Raw genomic sequence first — 14,348 nt, 5'->3', positions numbered from 1 at the left:
TGCCAGATGATTGTGGGGATAATAGTATACTAATCTAACTTAATCAACCAAATTCAGACCATAATCTAACTTAATTAATCAAGTTTCAATCAAACAAGAACGATACTAAAACAGGTTGAAGCGAGAGTTGAAACTCGGTTTATATTGGTTCACCCAATGTAGGCTACATCCAGTTGTCTGCTATTGATTGTTAGTTTTACAACAAAGGATATGTAAAATCTCACGCACTCTTCTTGAAGAAAACAAAGATAAATACTTTGTAAGATATATTGCCAAGAGGGAGAGAAAAATTAAATGGAATTTCTTGCATTTATTCAATTTGATGGGCTAGTATTTATAGTCTAAAATGAAGCAAAAATTAGTAACTCACTAACTTAGTGCTTGCTAAAACTTTGGAGATAATTAAGACAATAAATAACCAAAACAATAAATAGAAAAATAACTTAATTCTTCCGCCTATTTAGGAAGATCATGACAAATTAATAGCCCACATTACTGATAGAACTAATTCATGCACAGCGGAAAAAGAATCGAATTTCTACCCTAATTGCCACAATTAACATCTAACCATAAACTAATCAAATTAGGGTTTTAAGAAGTATTACCTTTGAAGCTTTCAAAAGGTTTGATGTCTTCTTACCAATTCTACCCGAGACCACCACTAGTACTCAACTGCTATCCTCTAGACAAAGAACCGGGTTGTGGGACCCAATTTTGGTGTAGAAAGTAATGGAGATAAAATGAGATTGGAAGCTTTCTTTTTTCTTTTGTTGAGATTATGAAAATGATAAAAGAGGCAAAAGTCCTTCAACATTTGAAAACATCTCTATTTATAGCCTAATTACATGCAAAAATGCATGCAATTCAATTGCCAAATCTCAACACCTAATATTCCACTAACAATTAGTGGAACTTAGTGGGCTAGGTGTCTATATCTCATATAGCCACATATCCCACTAAGAGTTAGTGGGATTATCCAACAAAATGTTGGATTTTCCCACTAACTTAGTCCAAGGGTAAAATGGTCATTAGATTTTTCTAGTCAAAAGTCAAACTTTGACTTTTCTAAGTCAAAAGTCAATATTTTGACTTTTTACCATTTTGTCCGTCTTGACTAATTCCAACCTCCCGAGCATGAATCCGCATTCATTTTTCCAAAATTCAAATCACATTTGAATATAAGGCCGGTCAAAGTTTGACTTTTCAAAGTCAAAAGTCAACATTTTGACTTTTTACTATTTTTGACCAATTCCGAGCTTCTTAGTATGAATCCGCATTCATACTTATAGTATGTAAAACATAAAGCTCTATTTCTAATTAGAAGACCGACGACTATATCACTATATGTCGGTTTCCTTTCTTCTCCCTATTCGAACAATTCGACTTATTTCATCACACTGTTCTAAGTTTAATCCATATGAGCTAGCAGAGGAACCTAATGGACCTATAGATCATGGGCTCCAACGATTCAAGATTAACTAGCTAAACTCTTTTAAACCGAGTTAATCAACATTCGTTAACTAACGGGTCATTCCACTAAAGTCCCGTAGTTGCACTCCCCTCACTATAGATATATTTGTGTCCATTTGATAAAACCATAATCAGTAAGTTAATCCTTCACAGGTTGCTCGTAACCTTGGCTGGGTCAAAATACCGTTTTACCCCCAAGATTACATCTTGCTCCTTAAGTCCCACTAATCCACTATTGAACAATTGGTTTAAGGTTCAACCTATAAACTTAATCCCTCTCGGGCCAATGAGAGGGTGGGGCCCCTTGTTCAAGACTTGGATTCAGTGCTTAAGAGAGCAACCTATCTACTAACCCTAAAGCGGGTAGGAGTGAATTCCATCTTGTACCCTATGTTCCCAGCTATCCACCCGATCTTACCCCTGAAATGGGAGGCTTATTGGGCCAACGCTGATGAGCTGCCCTCACCTATGCAGATCTAAGGATAATCTCGTATGAACAGGAGTTCATAGTTAACTCAGGATTAAGACTAAGTTACCTAGGTCATCAATAATTGAGATAGTCAGTTTTAAACAGTAAACGGTGTTATAACGTAAAAATGACTATTTCATGGTTCAGTCTTATGTAAACATTTTACATAGGATGCCCCCACTTTCATGTCTCTACATGAACGATTAGGATCACCTCGTTTGTACTACAAAGTGGGCCGCATCCATAGTTTCTCTAAATAAGGCGCCCAACCTTTATTTCATATACTATAGACTATTTAGGCTATATACTCGAACTTGATCCACGTTTATGTTTACACATAAAGTTCAAGTTTATTAAAAAATAGCCTTGGAACTTGATTTATTGGATTTAAGATTATAATATTTAATTTCTCAATAACAACTTTATTGAACAGAATATGATTTACAAACTACGAGTTTTAGGACAAAAATTCCAACAAACTCCCACTTGGACTAAAATTCCTAGTGGTATGAGAGATGTGGTGTGAGAGAATATAAAACTAGGGCACATGGCCAATAAGTCTCCCACTTGTCCTAGTTTACAAACATCGTAGACCTAAACTGTGTAGGTGACCCTCAAACACTTTAGCCGTGAGAGCTTTTGTAAAAGGATCAGCAATGTTTTGCTGAGAAGAAATCTGGGTTACTACAACGTCACCACGATGTACAATTTCCCTGATAAGATGGTACTTGCGTTCAATATGCTTTCCTCTTTTATGGCTTCTAGGTTCTCTTGAATTTGCAACTGCACCACTGTTGTCACAGTATAAAGTGATTGGTAGATGCATATTTGGAACGACTTCCAAATCTGTCAAGAATTTTCTTAGCCATACTGCTTCTTTTGCTGCTTCACAAGCCGCTACGTATTCAGCTTCCATTGTGGAATCAGCTATACAAGTTTGCTTTATGCTTCTCCAAACTACTGCTCCTCCATTTAGAGTAAATACTGATCCTGATGTAGACTTTCTAGCATCTTTATCAGTTTGGAAATCTGAATCAGTGTATCCAGTAAGGATCAGATCCTTTGTACCATACATGAGCATGTAGTCTTTTGTTCTTCGAAGATATTTTAGAATGTTTTTAACGGCTGTCCAGTGATCACGTCCAGGATTGGATTGATACCTACTGACCATCCCTACTGAGTAGCAAATGTCAGGTCTAGTACATAACATTGCATACATTAAACTTCCAACAGCGGAAGCATAGGGAATATTTCTCATATCCTCAACTTCTTGAGGTGTCTTAGGACATTGTTCCTTTGACAAATGAATTCCATATCTGTACGGCAGCAGACCCTTTTTGGAATTCTGCATTTTATATCTAGACAACATTTTGTCTATGTAAGATGCTTGAGACATGGCTAGTGTTTTGTTCTTACGGTTTCGAACAATTTGGATTCCGAGAACGTATTGTGCATCTCCCAGATCTTTCATTTGAAATTGCATAGCTAGCCATTTCTTGATATCAGTAAGATATCCTACGTCATTTCCAATAAGTAGAATATCATCTACATATAAGACTAAAAATGCTATAATGGAATTGACGACCTTTTTGTAAACACAAGGCTCGTCAACATTTTGTTCAAAGCCATAAGATTTGATCGCAGTATCAAATCTTATATTCCAGGATCTAGAAGCTTGTTTTAATCCATAAATGGATTTTTTAAGCTTACAAACCTTTTGTTCTTGATCTTGTTCTATAAACCCCTCTGGTTGAGACATATAGATACTCTCTTCAAGATTACCATTCAAAAAAGCTGTCTTGACATCCATCTGCCAAATTTCATAATCATAAAAAGTGGCGATGGATAAGAGTATTCTAATTGACTTTAACATGGCAACAGGAGAGAAAGTTTCCTCATAGTCTACTCCCTCTCTCTGGGTATAACCCTTTGCCACAAGTCGAGCCTTGAAAGTCTGTACTTTACCGGCATGGTCTCGTTTTCTCTTGTAGATCCATTTACAACCAATAGGTTTTACGTCATTTGGTTGATCTACTAGAGTCCAGACAGAATTAAAGTACATAGACTCCATTTCGAGGTCCATGGCTTTGATCCATTGGTCACGATCTACATCTTTCATTGCCTGTTTATAGGTTAATGGATCCTCTATGCCATCGTCAGGTATGACGACTTGAGTTTCAATTAAACCCAAATAGCGATCAGGCTGATGAACAACCCTCCCACTACGTCGAGGCTCTCTCAACTGTTGAGAAGGATGTGATTGTCCAGATTTCCTAGTCTTATCAACTACCTTAGTGGATGAACTAGGTTTATCTATAGCACTTTTGGAAATTTCTTTTAATACTAGTTTACTACGAGGTTGATGATCCCTGATGTGGTCTTCCTCTAAGAATGTGGCATTTGTTGACACAAATATTTTATTTTCTTGAGGATCATAAAACAAACCACCTCTTGATTCTTTTGGATAACCTATAAAAAAGCATAATTTTGAACGATGTTCCAATTTCTTTGGATTTTGTACCAACACGTGTGCTGGACAACCCCAAATTCTAAAATGACGTAAACTGCCTTTACGCCCTTTCCATAGCTCATAAGGTGTTTCTGAAACACTTTTAGAGGGAACATTATTCAAAATATAAGCAGCTGTTTCTAAAGCATATCCCCAAAAAGAATCTGACATCTGAGAAAAACTTATCATAGAGCGAACCATGTCTAACAAGGTCCGGTTTCTTCTTTCTGATACACCGTTCTGTTGAGGTGTACTAGGTGCAGAGAGTTGTGACTGGATTCCATTTTCTATTAAATAGTCTCGGAATCGTAAGTCCATATACTCTCCACCTCGATCTGATCGAAGTATTTTTATTGTTTTACCTAATTCGTTTTCTACTTCAGCCTTATATTCTTTGAACTTTTCAAGACTATTAGACTTATGATGTATTAGGTAAATATGACCATACCTTGAATAATCATCAATGAAGCTAATGAAATATTCATATCCACCTCGAGCTTTGACATTCATTGGTCCACAAAGGTCCGAATGTACGAGCTCTAAGGGTCCTTTGGCTCTTAGACCTTTTCCAGTAAAAGATCTCTTGGTCATTTTTCCTTCAAGACAAGATTCACAAGGAGGTAAAGAGTTATCTTCTAACGGACTTAGAAGCCCACTTTTTAACCTAATCTCCCAATCCTATGAGATTTATGTGACCAAGTCTTAAGTGCCATAAATAGGCATTAGAAGAAACTTTTTGTCTTTTATTCTGAGTTTCAGCTGTTCTGAATATTTCAGTATTTAAGACAAAATTTGCTCTAGTTGGTCTTAACTTATATAAGTTGTCTTCAAGTATAGCAGAACAAACTAGAATACCTTTATAGAAAACGAACGCTTCATTAATTTCAAAAGATATTCTATACATTTGTTCCAAAATACAAGAGATAGATATTAAATTTCTTTTCATTTGAGGTACATATAAGACATTCTTAAGTATGACATATCTATCTCTAAAAAACAACTTTAAATCTCCCACTGCTGAAGCTGAGACCATCTCTCCTGTTCCAACCTTGAGAGTGATCTCGCCTTCTGAAAGCTTTTTCAAGAACTATTTTCCTGAAATGAGAAGCAAATATGGTTAGTGGCTCCTGAATCTAGTATCAGGTAGAATTTTCATATTCCACTAAACATGTTTCTACAACTAGTAAATCATATTTACCTTGTGTTTCCTTCTCTGCCTTTTTTTCTGCAAGGTATTTTGGGCAGTTTCTTAACCAGTGCCCGTTTTGGCCACAATGGTAACACTTACCTTTTCTGCACTTTCTTACCCTTGTTCTGTTTGGGAGTCTTTCCCTTTCCCTTCTTTTTTATTTGAGCATTAGGTTTTGAGGGTCCAGCTTTGGTTTTAGAGGACGATCCTCTTATAAATTTTCTTTTTGTGGTAGCAACATTTGCTTCCACTTGTTTTCCTTTACCCATAGTAGGTTTTGGAATCGCTGGAGTTCATTCAGAAGGGTTGTCAAGTTAAATTCTATCTTGTTCAAAGACGCATTCGTTTGGAATGGAATGAAGCTCTTCGGAAGAGACTCTAAGATAAAACTAACTTGATTAACCTCTTCGATGGGACCACCATTCACTTCAGCGATGTTGAAGTGCATCATCATGTCCAGAACATGTTCTCTAACAGAGGTCCCTTCCTTCATACGCTTAGTGTAAATGTATTTGACTGCCTCGTGTCTTAAGGACATTCTGGTTGCCCAAACATTCCCCTTAATGAATCATAATCTCTTTAGCCGTGGCTAAGGATTCATGTTTCTTTGCCAATACATCAGACATGCTGGCAAGAATGTAACACGGGCTTTTTCATTAGCTTTTATCCATCGATCATATGCATCCCGACTAGTTCGGTTAGCATTAGAGGCAGGGTTTTGAGGACATTCCTCAGTTAAGACAAATCTTAAATCGTCACACCACTAGTATTGTGTTAAGATTTGATTTCCAAGCCGCATAATTATCGCCATTAAGTTTTTCGGAAGCTAAAAGTTGAACTATTGAGCTATTCATGCTGAAAAACAAACATATTCTTTTTAGGAAAAAACTATAATCATAAAAAATATCCAATCTAATTTAGCAATTACTAATAATGTACCCTTTCATTATTTGTATTTTGCAACAATATTTCAAAGGTTTAGAACAACCTTCTCCGAAGGGTAGTTGATTATTCCTCCTTTGAACCAAGACAATCTTGACTAGATGCTATCTCAAGAATAACTCTTTATTCTTTATAGCACTTAGTTATCGCTACTTTAGTCAAGAATATACTAACAACTTAGTAATTCTTGTAAGTGTTACCCACCATTTTCAGATTTTATAGATTAGAATCATTTATGAAAACTAATCTAAGAAATCCTATCCAGTTTTGGAGTTCGCGGTGTTCCGAATCCTATAATACAACCCTCCGAAGGGAACGTCGCTCCAGGGCAGACAAGCAGGCATATTATAGAAATCTCACGGTGCGACCTAATGGAAGAGACCGTGGGATGTGCTGCCACAAATCCCTCACCCACTTACTATGAACTACTTCCCCTATTCACCTTGATTTTGATCCATGCAAACACTCTCCGAAGGGAGGCCGCTCCTATGCACGGCACAAAGCCCTGCATGGACCTCACGGTGTGAACTCTTAGGGACACTAGAGCTAAAATACATTATTTTTCTCTAGTTGAAGTGTTCTAAAAGAAAAAAATAGGGTAATCCAAACTTCAAGATTTATATTTAGGCTAACTTAAACAAATCTTAAGTCTAGATAAAACATCCAAGTATAACCATTATACAGGATTTTAACCTATGATGTCTAGGTGAAAAACCATTTTTATTACCTCACACCTCTCACGAATGCTCATAAAACTAGGTTAACTAGGCTCAAGAACTGATTACGATCTCCAGGTAGGAGGTGTTCCGTAAACCGTCAACTTAAGAACCTCCAACCTTAGTCATCTTATCTGACTTGTTGACAAGATTGAACCAGGTGAGCCTTTTGTAACCAGTTTTACAAGATATCGACCTATTTCTATGAAAAATGGAAGATATGTTTAACCTAAGTGAGCATGCATTTAATCTTTGTTATTGATTTTAAAAGTCTAATTTATTTTATAACACTTAAAAAACTTTAACTTAATCAATCATTTTATCAATATATAATTATAAAAACAATCAATTAATATGGATTTTAATTTATTTAACTTTAATTAAATCATATTTAATTAAATTAAATCAAACAATAATTAATTAATTTGATTAAATCATATTTAATCAAGAATAACTTAATTAATTAAATAATTAATTAATCATATTAATTAATTTCCATATTAATCAATTAACATGCATACAATACAATATAACCTTTATATCATACATTTTAATGCATGAACATGTTAACCTATGGTGGGATTTTAAATCTATATGACATTCAAAATGCACATACAAATTTAAAGTAATTTAATCATACATCACATGCATAAATAAAAAAAACACCCTAAAATGGACTGATTTTTGGCTCCTAAATTAAGCTAAGTGCTAAATTAATTTAATTAATTTTGTAGTACAGAACCACTCCCAAAAACTTCGAACCGGCTAAAAAACCAACCGAAACCGCTTGAACCGGCCCAAAAACCAAATTTATTGGCTTGAACCGGCCCAGGCGCACACGGGTCGTGCGAAGGCAGGCGCGCGCGGCGAAGGCGCGCGCGCATGCGCAGGCGCACAGGCGCGGCACAGGCGCGGGCGCATGCAGGCGCGCGGCGCAGGAGGGCGCGGGCGCAGGAGGGCGCGCGGCGCAGGAGGGCGCGCGGGCATGCGGCGCGTGCGGGTCGCGAAGCGGGTCAAAACCGGGTTTTCGGGTCTGTGACCTTCTTTTCTTCATTTTTTTCAATTCTCTCACCCGGTTGAACCAATTACAGCCTAGCTTCAACTCTAATGACTTTTTTTATTTTTTTAAAAAATTACAAACACTTTGCAACAATAAAAATAAGCCATTAACAAGGCTAATTACAATAATTAGAACAAAAACACTTAATCTAGAGCCAAAATCATAATATATCCATTTTAGTTCAAACCAAAATTTATCTAATAAATATGAACCCACCACATGCAATTGGGTAAAAATGAAGCATGCTCTGATACCACATGATAGAACTAAGTCATGCACAGCGGAAAAAGAATCGAATTTCTACCCTAATTGCCACAATTAACATCTAACCATAAACTAATCAAATTAGGGTTTTAAGAAGTATTACCTTTGAAGCTTTCAAAAGGTTTGATGTCTTCTTACCAATTCTACCCGAGACCACCACTAGTACTCAACTGCTATCCTCTAGACAAAGAACCGGGTTGTGGGACCCAATTTTTGTAGAAAGTAATGGAGATAAAATGAGATTGGAAGCTTTCTTTTTTCTTTTGTTGAGATTATGAAAATGATAAAAGAGGCAAAAGTCCTTCAACATTTGAAAACATCTCTATTTATAGCCTAATTACATGCAAAAATGCATGCAATTCAATTGCCAAATCTCAACACCTAATATTCCACTAACAATTAGTGGAACTTAGTGGGCTAGGTGTCTATATCTCATATAGCCACATATCCCACTAAGAGTTAGTGGGATTATCCAACAAAATGTTGGATTTTCCCACTAACTTAGTCCAAGGGTAAAATGGTCATTAGATTTTTCTAGTCAAAAGTCAAACTTTGACTTTTCTAAGTCAAAAGTCAATATTTTGACTTTTTACCATTTTGTCCGTCTTGACTAATTCCAACCTCCCGAGCATGAATCCGCATTCATTTTTCCAAAATTCAAATCACATTTGAATATAAGGCCGTCGTCAAAGTTTGACTTTTCAAAGTCAAAAGTCAACATTTTGACTTTTTACTATTTTTGACCAATTCCGAGCTTCTTAGTATGAATCCGCATTCATACTTATAGTATGTAAAACATAAAGCTCTATTTCTAATTAGAAGACCGACGACTATATCACTGTATATGTCGGTTTCCTTTCTTCTCCCAATTCGAACAATTCGACTTATTTCATCACACTGTTCTAAGTTTAATCCATATGAGCTAGCAGAGGAACCTAATGGACCTATAGATCATGGGCTCCAACGATTCAAGATTAACTAGCTAAACTCTTTTAAACCGAGTTAATCAACATTCGTTAACTAACGGGTCATTCCACTAAAGTCCCGTAGTTGCACTCCCCTCACTATAGATATATTTGTGTCCATTTGATAAAACCATAATCAGTAAGTTAATCCTTCACAGGTTGCTCGTAACCTTGGCTGGGTCAAAATACCGTTTTACCCCCAAGATTACATCTTGCTCCTTAAGTCCCACTAATCCACTATTGAACAATTGGTTTAAGGTTCAACCTATAAACTTAATCCCTCTCGGGCCAATGAGAGGGTGGGGCCCCTTGTTCAAGACTTGGATTCAGTGCTTAAGAGAGCAACCTATCTACTTAACCCTAAAGCGGGTAGGAGTGAATTCCATCTTGTACCCTATGTTCCCAGCTATCCACCCGATCTTACCCTGAAATGGGAGGCTTATTGGGCCAACGCTGATGAGCTGCCCTCACCTATGCAGATCTAAGGATAATCTCGTATGAACAGGAGTTCATAGTTAACTCAGGATTAAGACTAAGTTACCTAGGTCATCAATAATTGAGATAGTCAGTTTTAAACAGTAAACGGTGTTATAACGTAAAAATGACTAATTCATGGTTCAGTCTTATGTAAACATTTTACATAGGATGCCCCCACTTTCATGTCTCTACATGAACGATTAGGATCACATCGTTTGTACTACAAAGTGGGCCGCATCCATAGTTTCTCTAAATAAGGCGCCCAACCTTTATTTCATATACTATAGACTATTTAGGCTATATACTCGAACTTGATCCACGTTTATGTTTACACATAAAGTTCAAGTTTATTCAAAAAATAGCCTTGGAACTTGATTTATTGGATTTAAGATTATAATATTTAATTTCTCAATAACAACTTTATTGAACAGAATATGATTTACAAACTACGAGTTTTAGGACAAAATTCCAACAAACTCCCACTTGGACTAAAATTCCTAGTGGTATAAGAGATGTGGTGTGAGAGAATATAAAACTAGGGCACATGGCCAATAATTACCCCTAATTCTGACATGATTCTAAGTTATGAACACCAAGTAGTTGACGCATAACAGCTAACTTTACTCCCGTCAATGCTTTGTCAGAACATCGGCTCGTTGTTCTCCAGTGTTGACAAATTCAACGATAATTTGTCCATTCTTGACACACTCTCGAATGAAATGAAAACGTGTATCTATGTGCTTGCTGCGACCATGAAATACGGGATTCTTCATGAGAGCTATCGCGGATTTGTTGTCCACAAATAATGTTACGGCCTTGGCTCCATTCCGACTATCTCGCTAACAAGGCATCTTAACCACAATGCTTGGCAAGCTGCGGTAGTGGCTGCAATGAACTCGGCTTCGCAAGATGAGAGTGCCACCGTCTTTTGCTTTTGCGAATTCCATGAAACCAAGCTTTCGTTTAAGTAGAATGTCATTCCACTTGTGCTTTTCCTCCCGTCGAGATCACCGGCTAAATCACTGTCAGAGTAACCGAATATATTGAATTCTCTGGGACCTTTCGTATAAGTGAGCCCAAAATGAATCGTCCCTCTCAAATACCTAAGTATTTGCTTGACCACCTTGTAATGCATGGTTGTAGGCCTTTCCATATACCTACTCGCCATCCCAACAGCATATGAAAGATCTGGCCTTGTGTTCAGTAAGTATCTAAGACAACCAACGATGCTTCTGTACTCCGTAGCATCAATTGGTGCTCCTTCCGTGTCTTTGTGAAGTTGTGCCTTGGGTTCCATCGGGTACTTTGTGGCATTGCAATCAGCCATTCCAAACTGGGACAAAATTCTTTTGGCATAAGTTGGTTGTTTGAGCAGGATTCGACCCTTCTGTTGTTCAACTTCAATTCCTAAGTAGTAAGAGAGAAGGCCTAAGTCGCTCATTTCAAATTTTGCCATCATTTGTTGCTTGAACTTATTGACCTTTTCAGTGCTACTTCCTGTTACAATGAGATCGTCAACATACACTCCAACAAGAACACATTCCTCTTCTTCTCTTCTTGTGTAGACTGCTTGCTCTTGAGTGCATTTTCTAAAACCAAGATCTTTGAGACTCCTATCAAGTCGAATGTTCCAAGCTCGTGGAGCTTGCCTCAATCCGTAGAGAGCCTTTGACAATCTATACACCTTGTGTTTTTCATTTGGAACCTCAAAACCCTCCGGTTGAGTAACATATACTTCCTCTTCCAATTCTCCATTGAGAAATGCCGACTTCACATCTAGATGGTGTACCTCCCAACTTTGGTTTGCAGCGAGTGCAAGAATGACTCGAATGGTGTCAAGTCTTGCAACCGGTGCAAAAACTTCTTCAAAGTCAATGCCTTGTCTTTGTACATAGCCTTTAGCAACCAATCTTGCTTTGTGCTTGACAACTTCTCCATTAGGGTCTTTCTTCAATTTGAACACCCATTTTAGACCAATGGGTTTTGTCCTAGTGGAAGCTCGGTCAGACTCCATATGTTGTTTTTCTCAATGGATTTTAATTCGTTCTCCATTGCTTCGTACCAGCGCCCTCTGTAACAGCTTCTTGGTAACAAGTCGGTTCTTCGGACACTACCATCATCACCTCATTCTCTTGTTCATCACCACCTACAACTTCCTCTGTGTTGGCGTAGATGTCACTGAGAGATCTTAGACGGACCGGTGTGTTCATCGATGGAGGAGATGGACTGGTCTCTCCAATAGCAAGTATCTTAGTTGCATGTGGTAAGGCATTTTCAACCCAAGTTTCTGCATCCTCCAAGTTTTCGAACTCGTCAGAATAAAATTGGTCCATCACCTGAAACTCTGTAATCTCCTTACCGTCACTAACAACTTCGTTCCAAGCCCATTCAAGATTCTCTTGAAAAAAACATCTCTACTAATTTGTAGTTTTCCACGGCCTGGGTCATATAAGCGATGGGATTTGCATCCTTCTTCGACACCAAAATATACCATTGGTGAGCTTCGATCGTCGAGTTTCTTGAGGTGAGGGGTTGCGTTCTTTACATATGCCACACAACCAAAGACTCTCAAGTGTGCAAGATGTGGCTTTCTCCCATCCAAGTTTCAAATGGTGTGCGTTCTCCAAGGGCCTTCGTTGGAAGACGGTTTAACAAATAAACCGCGTGTCTCACTGCCTCTCCCCAAAATTTTGCAGGCACATGCATGCTTTGATGAGTGATCTCGTCATCGCCATTACGGTGCAGTTACGATGCTCTACAATGCCATTTTGTTGTGGTGAATATGGAGCGGTGAGGTGTCGTTCGATTCCTTCTTTTTTGCAAAATTGAGTGAACTCTGCAGATAAGAACTCACCACCTCGATCCGTCCGAAGTGTTCTGATCTTGTACTCCGTCTTGTTCTCCATTAAGAGTTTGAATTTCTTGAATGCTTCAAATGCGTCACTTTTTGCGTCCACTATATACAGCCACATCCATCTCGTGGAATCGTCAACGATCAATAGAAAATACTTGTTTCCAGCAAGAGTACGTGGTAAAATCGGTCCGCATATATCAGCATGGAGGAGTTCTAACGGCTTCTCTGCTCTATATGTTGATTGATGGGGGAAGGGCAATCTAGCTTGTTTGGTAATCACGCACGCTTCACATAACTTGTTCGGTTGAGTCACTAGTGGTACTCCAACTACCAATTTCTTCTCCCCCATGAGCTTCAAGTCATGAAAATTTACATGGGCAAGTCTCACGTGCCATAACCATGTTGGATCTTCTAGGCTTCTCAGAAGGCAGACTTGCTTGACTGTCTTCAAAGTTATCTGTACAAACGATTTTGAGTTCGCTTCATCGACATCAAAAGCTTCCCACTCCTATCAGACACTTTCATGATATCTTCTATCATTTGCACGTTGTTTTCGTTTTCTGTCATTTGTCCGAGGCTTATGATGTTACTACATAATTTTGGAATGTAATACACCTCTTGGAGAGCCTTCTGATCACCGTTCTTGCACTCGAACATGACTGTTCCTTTTCCCATGATCTGAATGGTTGATCCATCGCCAAACTTCACCTCCAGTGAAGCTTTCATCTAATTCTTGAAACTTCTCACGATGGCCAGTCATGTGGTTACTAGCACCGTTGTCAAGATACCAAACATCATTATTTTCTCCATTCTTGTCGTTGCAATACATCTCTGGCAACAACCGCTCTTTGCTGAGTAGTATGGCATCCTCCTGATCACATCTAGTGTGTGTCCCCTCCTGGGACATGGTCATCATCAAAAGCCGGTTCTTCTTCGACGGCACAAGTTAGATGAGCTTCCTCGTCACGACCTTTTCCACGACATTCCGACGCGTAATGTCCCATCTTGTTGTAAGTGAAACACTTAATGTGACTTTTATCACGAGTGCCATTTCCAGTGTTGCTAGTGCCTCCCTCACCATTTTGACTCTCAGTACCACGACCACGTCCTCGATCGGTACCACCAAATCCGCACCCTTTGTTCATCGAGAGTTGTCACCACTATGTCCTTTTTGTCTAGCTTTTCATTCAACATGGTAAGTAGGAGTTGTCTCGGTTAGTTGTCCATCGGTGTTGTTATTGTTTTCTCGAAGTCGTGTTATTCGTTCCTCGTACGCCTTCATCCGTCCAATTGCTTCTTCAAACGGCATGGTTTCGAGATCTTGAAATTGCTCAATTTCGGCGACAATGGTGTTGGAATTTTTTGTCCTAAAACTCGTAGTTTGTAAATCATATTCTGTTCAATAAAGTTATTGTTGAGAAATTAAATATTAT

Source organism: Cucumis sativus, chromosome 4 (assembly GCF_000004075.3).
Source record: "Cucumis sativus cultivar 9930 chromosome 4, Cucumber_9930_V3, whole genome shotgun sequence".
Lineage (NCBI taxonomy): Eukaryota > Viridiplantae > Streptophyta > Magnoliopsida > Cucurbitales > Cucurbitaceae > Cucumis > Cucumis sativus.
This window is presented reverse-complemented; position numbering follows the sequence as displayed.